General features: G+C 38.4%; 1 pseudogene; it reads right to left on the minus strand.

The window, feature by feature from the left end:
* Nucleotides 1–707: 707 nt before the first annotated feature.
* On the minus strand, nucleotides 708–913 carry LOC139005962 (guanine nucleotide-binding protein G(I)/G(S)/G(O) subunit gamma-5 pseudogene; annotated as a pseudogene).
* Nucleotides 914–13,977: the final 13,064 nt, after the last annotated feature.

A 13,977-nucleotide genomic window follows, 5' to 3' on the forward strand; every position in this document is an offset into this window, starting at 1 on the left:
ATATACAACATCTGAAGTGCTGACTATTGTCACATATTTGGAGACCATAGATCTTCACAACTGTCTACATGTCTCTTTCTGCCATTCATTCAACTTTTCTTCTAATCAAAATATTTTCTTATTGCTTGCAATTGCTTGCAATTTAAAGAAAATGAAAAGCCCCACTTTTTCTCCCTCTTATGAATCTCCAGTTTGGTTAACTACGAGTATGTTCTTCCTTTAATAAAGTTGGAGAGCACACTTTTCATTCCAGAAATAAAAGAATATTTGTGTAGAAAAGGAAATAGTGGAGCACAATATTTCTGCTTCTTCTGATTCTACCTTGTTTCATAGTTGAATAGTATCCTAGACAGCCAAGGGGAAATAAATAAATGGAGCTAATGTTGCACAAATTTAAACAAAGCAAAGCAAATAGCCATTACTGTTCTGGGATCCAACCCTCCCCTGGTTTGGATTCATTAAGTCTTTATTCTTTTGTTGTTGTTTTTTTACTTTTTATACTAAGTATTTTATTTGTATGTTGCTGCTAGTGTATATAAAGTAATCATTCTTGTGAAATAGAAATTCATGAAAATTCAGAGAGATAGATGTTAAGGACTGACAAAAGCAGAAGTTTGTATAGTACGTCACATGTTATAGGGTAAGCTTTTGGTACAGGCTTCAGACTTAGCTCTCTTTGAATATTCACCAGTTCAAGAACAGTGGTTTAGAACACCTTCAAAATTCATTTTACTACAAAAAGGAACAAACTTTCTGGGGTCTGCAGGGATTGGTACTTGAAGATACTCCAGTCAGCAGGGGGTCATGTTGAGCATTCTGCAGACAGAATTGTTTCAGATCTGCAGCTGCCTGGGAAACCTTCACGCTGTTGAACCACTTTCTTCATAGCTGTGATGCTGGAGGAACCAGACATGGTGCAGGCCAGTGCAGGGGAGATTTGTCCGTGGTGGTTGGCTGGTGGTCGTGGGTTCGTGGGACCAGATGGCGGGGCAGCGACACGGGGGGAAGTCTTTATTCTGATAGTTCAAAATAATCCATTAAAAAAAAACAGATGGATATGAGCTAACTGCTTGATAGTTTATCCGATATTTCCCATAATTGTTCTTGCGTTAGTTATTTTATAATATCAAATAGTATTTGACAGCTGTATCTTTGAGCAACTATATCTAAAGGCATATAATTTAAAACATATTATATTTAAAAGAGAGATCTTGATGTTCTTAGAAAAATCAAAGCCTCTAAAATATAAACATAATTCATTAAGAATGTTCAAGTTATATTTTGATGGATTTTAAAAACTGTAAGATTTTAACAAAGCCTCTAGGGAATATTAGAATTTGCATTGGAAGCCATTCTGTGGAATTGCATGAAACACTTAAAGGTAAGAATTTTCATGGGCCACTAAGGACTTTTGTAGAGCCCCATAAAAGTGCAGTTTCTATAAAATATCATATTAATGCATTTTAGTTTATCTTTGTGCCGTTGCTCCATCTTTAACCTAACAATTATTCCATCTTTTATTTTCTTTGTTATTTTCATGCGACTTTTTGAGGATCATGTTATCTAAAAATACTATTTGAAATGGCACTGAGAAACATTTTTGTGACACTATCAGCCAGTAGTGTCATGGGTTGAGAGCAGGTTGAAACAGAGACTTTCAAACGTTCTAAGTAGGAAGATTATAGAGCAACACATTTCATGACAGCTTCCATAATTAAAACAAATTATTTGGCAAGTGTTGCATTCATAGTTGTCACTGGTTCTCTGTGTGTACTGAAGGTTTGATGATAAAAGCACACTTTCTCATGTGTTATTTCATCTATAAACTATCTCAAAAATAACTCCTGTGATTTTTATTTTTTAATGCAACAATAAATTGACAGCAGCTGAGCTAAGATGGTGTTGAGTTTGCTCAGGCTGCTATAAGAAAGTATCACTGACTGGATGGCTTACCAGTACATAACAGAAATTTATTGTCTCATAGATCTAGAGCAGTGATGGGGAACCTTATGAGCTCGGCGTGTCAGCATTTTGAAAAACCCTAACTTAACTCTGGTGCCATGTCACATATAGAAATTTTTTGATATTTGCAACCATAGTAAAACAAAGACATATTTTTGATATTTATTTTATATATTTAAATGCCATTTAACAAAGAAAAATCAACCAAAAAGATGAGTTCGCCTGTCACCTCTGACACACGTGCCACAGGTTCGCCATCACGGATCGAGAGGCTATAAGTACGAAATCATGGTGTCGGCAGGGTTGGATGCTTCTGAGGGCTGGGACTGAAGGGTCTGTTCCAGGCCACTCTCCTTGGCTTATAGATGGCCATCTTCTCCCTGTGTCTCTGCATTGTCTTGGATCTGTCTGTGTCCAAATTTTCCCTTCTTGAAAGGACACCGTCATATTGGATTAGAGCCCACCCTGATGGCCTCATTTTAACTTGAGCACCTCAGAGAAAACCTTATGTCCATTATGACAGGGCCCCATCTAGGAAAAAGCCTGTGCATGAGTCCTCTGGGAAAGTGTGACCTTAGATCCTGACAGCTACACTGATGTATGTCTCACACCCACCTGTGCATGGTCTCATCAGCACATGCCCTTCAGGCTTCCTGCTCCTACGTCAGTCAGTGGCAGCAGAGTAGAGGTTAGTTTAGTCATTGTGAATAAAGGACTTTGTGATTTGGGTGATTCCCTGTTTCCACCTTAGGGTCTGGGTCTATAGCTGCATGTGAAAGTATCTAAGAACCCACTGAGGAATAAGTAGCTGGAATTCCACTACACATGAGCACGAGCACGATCACATCAGAAATTCACAACATTGCCATCTATAGGTGCTTATGAGGTCTTTGGAAACACAGGAAGTGGAGGAGAGCAAAGGCGACTGCAGTAAATGAGCTGTTAAAATACACAACAGATAAACATTTTCAGCACGGTGTAGGGGGCAATGCAGCTTTCTCAAGTGATTGGAGTTACATAAGGTGTGGTGTCTAGCATATGAGGCTAAGGATACATGGCAAGAAAACATCCTGCTTTATGCCCAAAGGGTCTCTGAAGGATTTTCCATCCTGTTACCTTAATATTCTTAAAAGATACCCATTCAATTTCAGAAATGGAGGGTAAATGTGTTCTTGTAATTGACACTGATTTGATGGCTTGTTCTTGACATGCCATGATTCTTTCTGGTTGTTTTAGCCACATTGCTCCTGGGACATTTATCGCCCGTGGTACTGTTGGGGAGGCCATGGGTGGCAGAGCTGGCTTCCTGGAAGTATGGTCTGAGCTGTCTCACAGAACCCCGTGCTTAGGAAGGCCCACTCCTGCTTTAATGCTGTGCGATTTCCATTGGAGATTCTTGATTTTTGAACAAGCCCCACGTTTTCATTTTGCACTGGGACCTGCAAATTATGTTGCTGATGCTGACTCAGGGGTACCAAGGCTCCATAAGCACCATCTCTGGGGAGGTCCAAAGAATCAGAACAAATGCTATAAGCATTGTTTATGGAATTAAAATAAATCTCAAAGATGGGGTGGGTGGGTAATGAAACTCCGCAGTCTGTGAGATTGAGGTGTTTGGGAAAGTCTCATAAAAGAGCGAATGGGGAAAAGAAATACTGCCAGTGTGCTCATCAAACCTGCCAGAGTGGACTGTGGCCACTCAGACCCCCTTTGAGCCTACTCTGCTTTCTCAAGGAGTAACAGCCAAACTGGTTCTGTTTAGCTTACAGCAGACTGTTCTGCTACCATATCCCACTGTCTGTAGCCTCCATTCTTGCTAACCAGGAGGCAAATATTGGAAGCAATAGAATAGAAAAGGTGTTCTTGTCCCTTCTCTTTGCTGTTTACCCAAGCTGCATTCCTCCCTAGACCAGTCTTCCAGGAAAATATGAACAAGGATGGAGACTATCAATTCATGATCAGGACTGGCAGAGACCTCCCTAACTGTTCATTCCAAAGAAAAAATAATGTAATAAGAATCTTATATAATGAGTCATAATTATATAATTTATCCTCTTTGGGCAGGCAGTAACTTGAACATCATGAATTCATCAAGAGCAATTTCATTCTCATCAGTAGGCAAGCCATGTACATCTTCAAAGAGTGTATAGTCTTGATTTGGCAGATGACCCCTTTATATTAAAACTAAATATCAATGAAGTTACCAATCTGAGGTTTTCACAAAATTTATTTCTATGCAATTAAATTTGACAAGTAAAGAATTATTAAGTTTTTCAAATAACAACCTCTTGGAAATATATAAAACCCCCTTTTAAAAAAACAACTTCAAAAAAAATGAAAATAAATTATAAAACAGGTAGAAAATAATAATCATAAAAACATAATATAAAACAAGACTAACTTAATAATCTTTAATGCTTATATACCTAAATCAAAGAAAATAAATGAATTTTGTCAATTTAAGAAATAAAGAACAACTATAAATAAACTAAGAAAACAGTAAATAATAGAATCTATAATAATAAAAGCATAATATGCTAATTAGACCGACGACCTTCTGGATGAAGCCTGGGCTGCTGCTGTGAAGGCTGGGGTGGCGGCTGGGGTTGCTGCTGTGAGGGCTTGGGCTGCTCCTGCGAGGGCTGGGGCTGCTGCCTTGGCCCTCAGAGCCCCTTGCACAAATTTCGTGCATCAGGCCTCTAGTTAATAAGTAAACCTAAGAGTAGCTTCTTTAAAAAGAAAATGAAAAAAATAGAAGGATAAACCATTGACTAGTTTATTTAAGAAAATAAAGAGTATGTAATTCACAAGAATAGAAATGGAAAAAGAAAAATTATGCATAGAGTAATAAATGGGTAATCAAAGAGTAATATACATGACTCCACAAATAAATTTGAAAGGCAGCTAAAATTTTTCTAGAAAAATAGATGCTAACAAAATTGACCTCAGGGGAGAGAAAAATCTAAATAGACCAATAAACCTAGAAAATATTAATATTATGAAAACATCTCCTTTTCCTCCAAATACACACACACCATCAACACTGGTTTTGATGAACTCACAGGAGGTATTCTTTCAAACATTTAAATAAGATATAATTTAGTATGCTCTATAAACTTTTCTATAGTATAAGAAAGGATAGAAACTTGCAAATTCTTCTTGCAAGGGCAAGAACCAAAAGACTGCTGGTAATAGAAACACACACACACACACACACACACAATCTGCAGACTACTCATGTTTAGTTAGATGAATGCAAAATATGAACTGTAAGCTCACTAAATATAAGTCAACAGTACAAAAAGAAATCACTCACCACAATAAAATGAGATTAATCCTAGAATTGCAAGGATAGTTCAATTTTATAAATCTAAACAAACAAAACTTAGTTTTGTCTTTTACCATATACATGAAAACGTACATACAACTTTTTACTAAAGATAAAAGCTATATTTGGGATAGTATGATTCAAATATAAGCTGTACTGGAAGCCCAGTGCATGACATTCGTGCACTTGGAGTGGGGATCCCTCAGCCCGGCCTGTGCCCTTGTGCAGTCTGGGACTCCTCAGGGGATGTCCTCCTGCTGGCTTAGGCCCACTCCCCAGGGAGCTGGCTACCACCGCTGTGCTCGCCAGTCATGAGCTCGACTTCTGGCTGAGTGGCGTTCCTCCTCTGGGAGCACACTTACCAACAGAGGGCAGCTCCTGTGTTGAGCCTCTGCCCCCTGGTGGTCAGTGTGCGTCATAGAGACCGGTCATTTCACCATTCAGTCGATTTGCATATTAGGGTTTTATTATATAAGATAGCTCCAGAGAGCTACCCCATGATAGGATAGTCATCTTACAAAACAGTTGTAAAAACAGACAATAGTTTCAAAACTATACCTCACATCAAACCAAAGGCATATAAGCAAAAGTTACTTCTCACAAAACAACTACTCATATGCTGCAGAGTGAGAAGCAGCATAGATTTCTTTGTACAATAATGGTTGAGGATTTTCCAGAACACTGAGGAAGCCAGTTATACATACATCTATATATATAAAAGCCCAGCGACTGGGACAGCGGAACAACCAGAACGACCAGTGGCTATGACACACACTGCAGCAGCCAACCAGCCTGATCCAGGTCCCAACAACCCGCAGCCCCTCCCTCTGGATGGCCACGCCCATGATCAGCCCCCAACACCTCTATCAAGGGCGGGGCCATCCGGCCAACCATTTGTGGTCCCCAGCCCAATGGGCCCCCATCGTGGCGGGCCAGCTAGACCCCACCCGTGCACAAATTTGCACCGAGCCTCTAGTATTCTAATATTATGCTTAAAACAGAATACAGTGATATTTTTATTGAAAACAAAAATAATTCAAGAAATCGCACTGTCACTACCACTTTTGTTTAACATAATTTCAGAAAAGTTAGCCAAAGTAACTAGACAAAAAATGTTAGATTATGTACTATATGTGTATATAATTTATAAATATCTATGCATTATATATTCTATATAAATAATATATAGTAGGAAGGAGAATAATTTTTAATTATTTACAGATGTACAGTTAATGAATATAAAACTGTATTACACAAGAGGATCTACTGAAAAACATTGACATTAATAAGTAATTCAGAAAGAATTACTGGTTGTAAAGCACAAGTATGAATGAATGTATGTTTTCTCATATACAAACCAATCATCAGAGGATAAAAGTAATGGAGAAATGGAAAACATTTCACTTATAACATCAACAAAAGCATACATAAGAGCAAACTTTAAAAGAAATATACCAGATTTGCATGAAGGAAAACTTACCAATTATATTGATAGATATTTAAGAAAATTTGAATATATGAAAGACACATTATTTTAAAATATCAATTTTTCTTCAATACCAGTACCAACAAGATATTTTTCTGGGACATTAACAAAATGAATCTGGAGAAATAAACCAGTGATCTTAGCCAGACTATTTCAGCAAAAGATGAACAATGAGAGGAACTATTAACATGTTTTAAAACTGAAATAATGAAATACTTGAATTCTAAAAACAAAATAGAAGACTATGGGCATAGAATACAGAGTCTATAAAAAGACTTAAATTTATCGAATGTTGTTCATGTAAAAGTGAATTTCAAATAAAAGAGTAAAGTTGAAATAGGTCTTAGTCGTTTAAAAAAATAAAGTTGAGTCTTCATCCTATTTGTTATATCAAAACAAATTCTATACTGTATACTAGTATATCAAAGTTTTAAATACAAAAAGTAAAGCCACAAAGTATCAAAAGAAAGGTTAAGTTTGTTTATTTCTAATCTTGAAGCAGGAAAACCCTTTTTAAGATGATACAAAACCCAAAGCCATAAATAAAAAGATTAACAAAGTTGACAGTATAAAGTTTTAGAAAATTACACAGCAAATTATAGTAAAAAATTGACAACAAAAGGAGACATTTACAACATTATATATCAATGAAAGCATGAATTTTTAATTTTTCCATAACTGAATTAAAAAACAAGGAGTTCAAGGAAAAGAAATACAAATGGTCAATAAATAAATGGAATAATGCTTAGACTTCTTCATAGCTAAATAAATTTTATTTTTTAAAAACTGTATTCTATTCCACCTATTACAATTCTAAATAGTATTGACAAAGATGTGGGGAAATAGAAATTTTTCTCCGCTGCTGGTAGTAATGTAAATTGGTGCAACTTTTGGTGACTATTTGGCACCATATTTCCCTTCAAATAACTTATCTAAGGATATTACCACAGAGACATTCCCAAAAGTATACCAAAGTATGTATGTATATATCGATAAAATGTACATATATATGACTATATACATATTGCAACATCACACTTAAGGCTGGAAACATTCTGTATCCATCATGATGAGCAAAATAGCTAACCATTTGATGATGCATCTGTAGACAAGAATACCAACGAGCTGTTTAACAATGAATGATGTCAATAGGTATACTATGCTTAATAGGGAAGGCTCTCTAAGAGGTATGGCTTATTTCCTTTCATTTCTTGGCTCATGTACCCTTGGCTCAGGGAATTTGACTTCTGGAAAGCACCCAAGCACTACCGTCTTTGTTGCTGTTGTCTTTAACAGCTTCATTGAGATAGAATTTACATATCCTACAGTTCACTCATTTAAAGTGTACAAGTCATTGGTTTTCAGTGTGTTCACAGAGTTGTGCATCTGTCACCACAATCAATTTTTGTCCTCCTCAAAGGAAACTCTGTAGCCGTTATCAGTCACTCTTTATTACCAACCAACCTCCCAGCCCCAATCAACTACTGATCTACGTTCCATCCGAAGGATTTGCCTATTCTGGACATTTCCTATATGTGGATTTATGCAATGTGTGACCCTTTATGACTGGCTTCTTTCACTTAGTGTTGTGCATTCAAGATTCAGCCATCTTGCAGCATGTATCAACACTTTATTCCTTTTTATTGCCAAATAATATTACGTTATACAGATACGTCAAATTTTATTTATCTGTTTATCAGTCGATGGATTGTTTCCACTTTTTTGCTATTATGAATAATGATATTATTAATACCTGTGTACAAGTTTTTTTGTGGTTGTATCTTTTCATTTCTCTTGGGTACATATGCAAGAGTGGAATTTCTGGGTCACAGAGAAATTCTATGTATATATAGCACTTTGAGGAACTGCCAAATTGTTTTCCAAAGTGGCTGCACCATTTTACATTCTCATCACAATGCATGAGTGTTCTACTTTTTCCATATCCTCACCAATACTTGTTATTACCTAGCTTTTATTATAGCCATCTTAGTGTGTATGAAATGAGATCTCGTTGTGGTTTTATTTGAACTTCCATAAAGCATGTTGAGCATCTTGTCATGTACTTATCAATTAGTTTTATATATTTTGGATAAATCAAAATTGCTCATTTTTCAATTGGATCATTTATCTTTTGCTACTAAGTTGTAAGAGTTCTTACTATATTCTGGATACAAGTCTGTTATCAAATATTTGATTTTCAAATATTTACTCCTATTCTGTGTGTTGTTTCTTCATTTTCTTAATAGAATCACTTGCAGTACAAAAGTTTTTAATTTTGTTTAACTCCAATATATCTTTTTTTGTCATTTGTGTTTTTTGTGTTTTATCAAAGAAGGTTTAATTCATGGTCACAAGGATTTACTTTTATGTTTTCTTCTTGGTGTTTTATAGTTTTCACTTTTATATTTAGGTTTATGATCTATTTTAAATTAATTTTTACTTATTGTATAAAAAATTCAAATTTATTTTTTCTTGTGAATATCCAGTTAATCCAACACCATTTATTAAAAATACTATTCTTTATCTAATTGAATTGTCTTGCCAGAATTACCTTCTTAAATATTCTAAAGTCAATGTTGGTTGATGGCTAACAAGTTCTTATGACTTTTTGTTAAACAAAAATTTCATTCCTTGTGAGAGAATTTACATTACATTTCATGAGAAAATTATCACATAACTTTGTTACACTCTAGCTTTCACCCACATTTGTCAGTATTAAGACTGTTGGAATTGAAAAGGCTCAATTTGAAAAGCATATGTCTCTGATTTTTTTGCTATCCACTGTAAAATGGTGATACCATTTTGTCAGCTGGTGCTGATGATTTAACAGTTTTTTACATTCTTGTTATTTAGGAACATAGGAATTAAGAATAAGAGAAAAATAGCTCTTGGGGAGGAAAAAGTGAATTATTGAAGAATTTTATCTTTATCATTATAATCATAGCTATAATTTATTGAGCACTTACTCTTATCTAAGTATATTATCCGATTTAACCCTTAAAGCAACCTATTTTACAGATTAGGAAGCTAAGACTAGAAAGACTAAGTAATATCCCCAAAGTCATGCTATTTATAAATAGTAGAACTAGGATTCAAAGCCAGATCTACCTGAATCTGAAGTTCTAAGACAGCCTACTGCCCATTGCTAAAATGGTTCCCAGCCTCACAGAGGCTTCATGGTGAAACTATAGAATGGCATCATGTATTAGGAGAACAAATGCATGTATATATCCAGATTAAAAAGGAAAACCAGTTAGCAAATTCATTACTTCCTGAATATATTTCAAGCCAGCACACTGCTTCCTTGTGCAAAGGTTCATCCTTATCCCAGGCTGCCAGAGGTCATGATGGGAAGCTGTGGCTCATATTGCAAGTCTATTTGCTTCTATCAAGTCTTAGAATTCACACCAACTTCTGGTCAAGAAAGAAAATATTATATGCTTTGGAAAAATATCTCATTTTACCTCTGAAAGGAAATGCAGCAAAATTCCCACTAGCATTGCATGTTCAACTCTCTGGAACAATCCTAGAATCATATGCTAATAAAATGGCCTCTAAATACATAATCAGTTTTTTAAAGCTGAAAACAAAAAAGGATGTGACTAATATAGAAGGCATATGGGTAAATTCATTGACCAAAAGAAAGACACATTCACATTGGTCATGTGTATACCCCAGATTAAAAAACAGATTTAAAGGCTTGACACTTAGCTGTAAGGCATCTCATTATTATAAGGCATCTCATATTGCATAATGAAAGTTTTACTTTGGGTAGAGGAGTGAAAACATGCATTTTGAAGGACTGGGTTTGAAGTCTGCATCCAACAATTCCTAAAATCCTAACTTTGGAGAAATTACAAAACCCCAAATTTTAGTTCCTTTGCCTATAGGAACGGTATGCTATTAACTGTTAAATATGTACTCTGATATAGAGATAAGAGACCTGGGCTTTGTACTTCTTTATACCAAAAATCAAATCCTAGTTTCTTCTCTTATCAACTGTGTGATATTGGATAAACAGCTAGCTTCTCTAATTCTCAGATTTTTCTTCTACAAATGAGGTTATTAATACAAAAGGTTTGTGAAGATTAAGTAAGATAACATGTATAAAGCACATGAAATCGAACTTGGTTCATACTACATGCTAAAATATACATGCACTATTTTTTTGTTTATTATTATTACTACTACTAGAGGCTTGGTGCACAGGATTCATGCCCTGGTGGGGGGCATGGCCTGCTGGGATCGGCCCACCATGGGAGCACAGCTCATCCCGGTCCATCCTGTGGACCCTCTGAGCAGCTGCTCATCCTGGTCAGCCGAGAGGGGCTCCCACTGTGGGAGCACACTGACCACCAGGGGTCAGCGGCTGCCCCCTGGTGGTCAGTGCGTGTCATAGTGACTAGTTGACCAGTCGTTCTGATCGTTCCACCGTTCAGTCTCTGGGCTTTTATTATATAGGACTAGGGGCCCGGTGCACAAAAATTTGTGCACTGGGGAGGGGGTTTCCTCAGCCCAGCTTGCCCCCTATCACATACTGGGAGCCCTAGGGGATGTCTACTACCTGCTCCCTGCTCCCCTTGGGGAGCGGGCCTAAGCCACAGTCTGGCCTCCCTTTGTGGAAGGCGACCGGGCTGATCAGGGGAAGGCAACAGCCCCATCACCCCGCTGCTGCAGCCACTGCCAGTCACCGCAGCCACCAAGGTGTTTTCATCAACACGGACTCCAGTCCCTTTACCATGAAAAAATGACAACTTTCTTTAGGCATTTTCAAGAAGTGTCTTTCATAGGATATGACATTTCTTTCTTTCTTTCTCCTCACCTGGGGATATGTTTCCATTGATTTTTAGAGAATGTGGAAAAGAAAGGGAAAGACAGAGAGAAACATCAAAGTGAGAGGAACACTTTGATTGGTTGCCTCCTGCATGAGCCCTGACCTGGGCCGGAGCCAGGGAGGAACGTGCAACCTAGGTACATGCCCTTGGTCAGAATTGAACCCAGAATCTGCGTTGGGCAGGCCGAGGCATTATCCACTGAGCCAAACTGGCTAGGACAGGATATGACATTTCTTAACCCTCCAGCAGCAGACCTTCATTTTTTTCTCCAGGAGTGTGGTAAAAAAAACCCTAGATCACTTTTTGGACTCTTATTACCCAAGTTACTAAGAATATTACCAGTGGCATACAGAGAGCTTAACCAATCAGAGGTCAGAAAAGGTGTTTCCTCTGTAGTTCACACCAATTGCTGGTTTGGCCCCTGCCCAGGCCTAACGCCTCTGGCGAGTCATTAGCCCTGGGCCAGGGCACCCTCAGCTCCAAGCCACCGTGGCCATCAAGGATCGCTGGCTGGCTGCGCCCGGGTTCGGGCCGCCACCACCCTCAAGGATCACTGGCTGGCTCCTCCCCGGCCCAGGCCTAAAGCCTCTGGCCCAGGCATTAGGCCTGGGCCGGGGCACCCCCAGGTCCCCGCCACCGCAGCCATCAACGATCCCTGGCTGGCTCCTCCCTGACACAGGCCTAAAGCCTCAGGCCGAGGTTTTAGGCCTGGGCATCTCGCCTCCGCCGAAGATCGCTGCTGGCTGGCTCCTCCCCGGCCCAAGCCTAAAGCCTCTGCTCGAGGCTTTAGGCCTGGGCCAGGGCACCCCCAGGTCCTGCTGCAGCTGATCGCTGGCTGGCTCCTCACCGCCCAAGCCTAAAGCCGGCCGCCATCTTGGCTGACAGTTAATTTGCATAAGGATATGCTGATTAGCCAATGGGAAGGGTAGCGGTCGTACGCTAATTACCATGTTTCTCTTTTATTAGTGTAGATAACTACCATTCCTGCTATATGAAGCACCTAGTACACTGCTTACCATGAATCAGGGATTCAGTACATATTACTTTTCTCTCCCCACTTTATAATTTGAAAGAATATTCATAATTTTAAACATTATCCTTCCCTCCTATGGTTAAGCATTTCCTCTTTGGCTATAATGTAAATGTAGAAAACTTCTGGCTCCTTTCATGATTTCTGGGTATAGCTGTGTTATTTTTTTCTCCTTAGCAGTTAACCTCAGAGTTTTAATTTAATTATCCCAAGCACATTGCAGAAAGCATGCCTTTCCTGGGCCAGTGATTCACATAGCTGATACATGCAGAAGTAAAGGAGCTGGGATGGTGGCTTGCCAGTGTCCCTTTTCCCTACATGGAAAACGTGCATTTTCAATTAAGAACCTCCATGGAAGCCACTGGCCCCCAAAACTTCCTGTGCCGGCTGATTTTACCTTACCCTCACTCCTCTTGTCTGGCTCCCCACATTCTTTTCCAACTGGAAGTGAGATCTACTCTCAGGGAGATGCTTGACTGGTAGGCTGGACACATTTTATAAAAAACAAGTATCTGAAATTAAGATTTCAACTTGCTATCCCCACAACAGTTTCTTCCAGCTTTTACTTTCTGCCCCGAAATGAAGTTGGAAATACAGAAAGTTCCTTTGAAAATAAGAGGTAAAAATGAAGCACTTCCTTGGTTCTGATGAAAATGCACAAGCCAACGCTTCCTTCACTTCCTTGTATGAGTCAAAAGGAACTCACAAAGGGGAATGCAAGTCATTTACCCAGCTAGAGGTGACTTCCTTGGAAGATGCTGTTGGTGGGAGGAAGCATGAAGGTCAACTATTTTGAGCTAACTTTGAGACACCAGTGATTATTTATACTCAGAGCCTCACTGGTGCAAACTCCCCACACAACCACTGAACAACGTACCTCCATTGTATTGGAGTTCTTGGAGTAAGGGATTTTTGTTCCTCTTGCTTTCCTTCATTATTGAAAATATCACAATGGATCTCTGTTGTAAGTTATCTGGAAACGGAGATGGTTCCGTGTGATTCTTAGAATCATATGCCCAATTCCCTTTTTGACCCTTTGCACCCATTTTTTGGACAACTTATCAGGGCTAACCACACAGTTTCTAGAAACTCACCTGCTTCCATCTGCAGTCTGTACCCATTGTTTGACCCATTATTTACAGATCCAAAATAAATTCAGAGACACCGCACTCAATGTCAGAACTAACCAGATCAACGAACTGAATTCATTCATTTTTAGATAAAGGATTGAATTGAGTCTCAGAGAGATAAAGCAATCAACCCACAGTCACCCAAGCAGCTTGTGACAACATGGGGCTAGAAATTAAGATCTTTCTTTGTCACTGGAGACTGCCCC

This window comes from Myotis yumanensis, unplaced genomic scaffold (assembly GCF_028538775.1).
Source record: "Myotis yumanensis isolate MYYU_CA2020_CCGP unplaced genomic scaffold, mMyoYum1.0.hap1 SCAF_1, whole genome shotgun sequence".
NCBI classification, from domain to species: Eukaryota; Metazoa; Chordata; class Mammalia; order Chiroptera; family Vespertilionidae; genus Myotis; species Myotis yumanensis.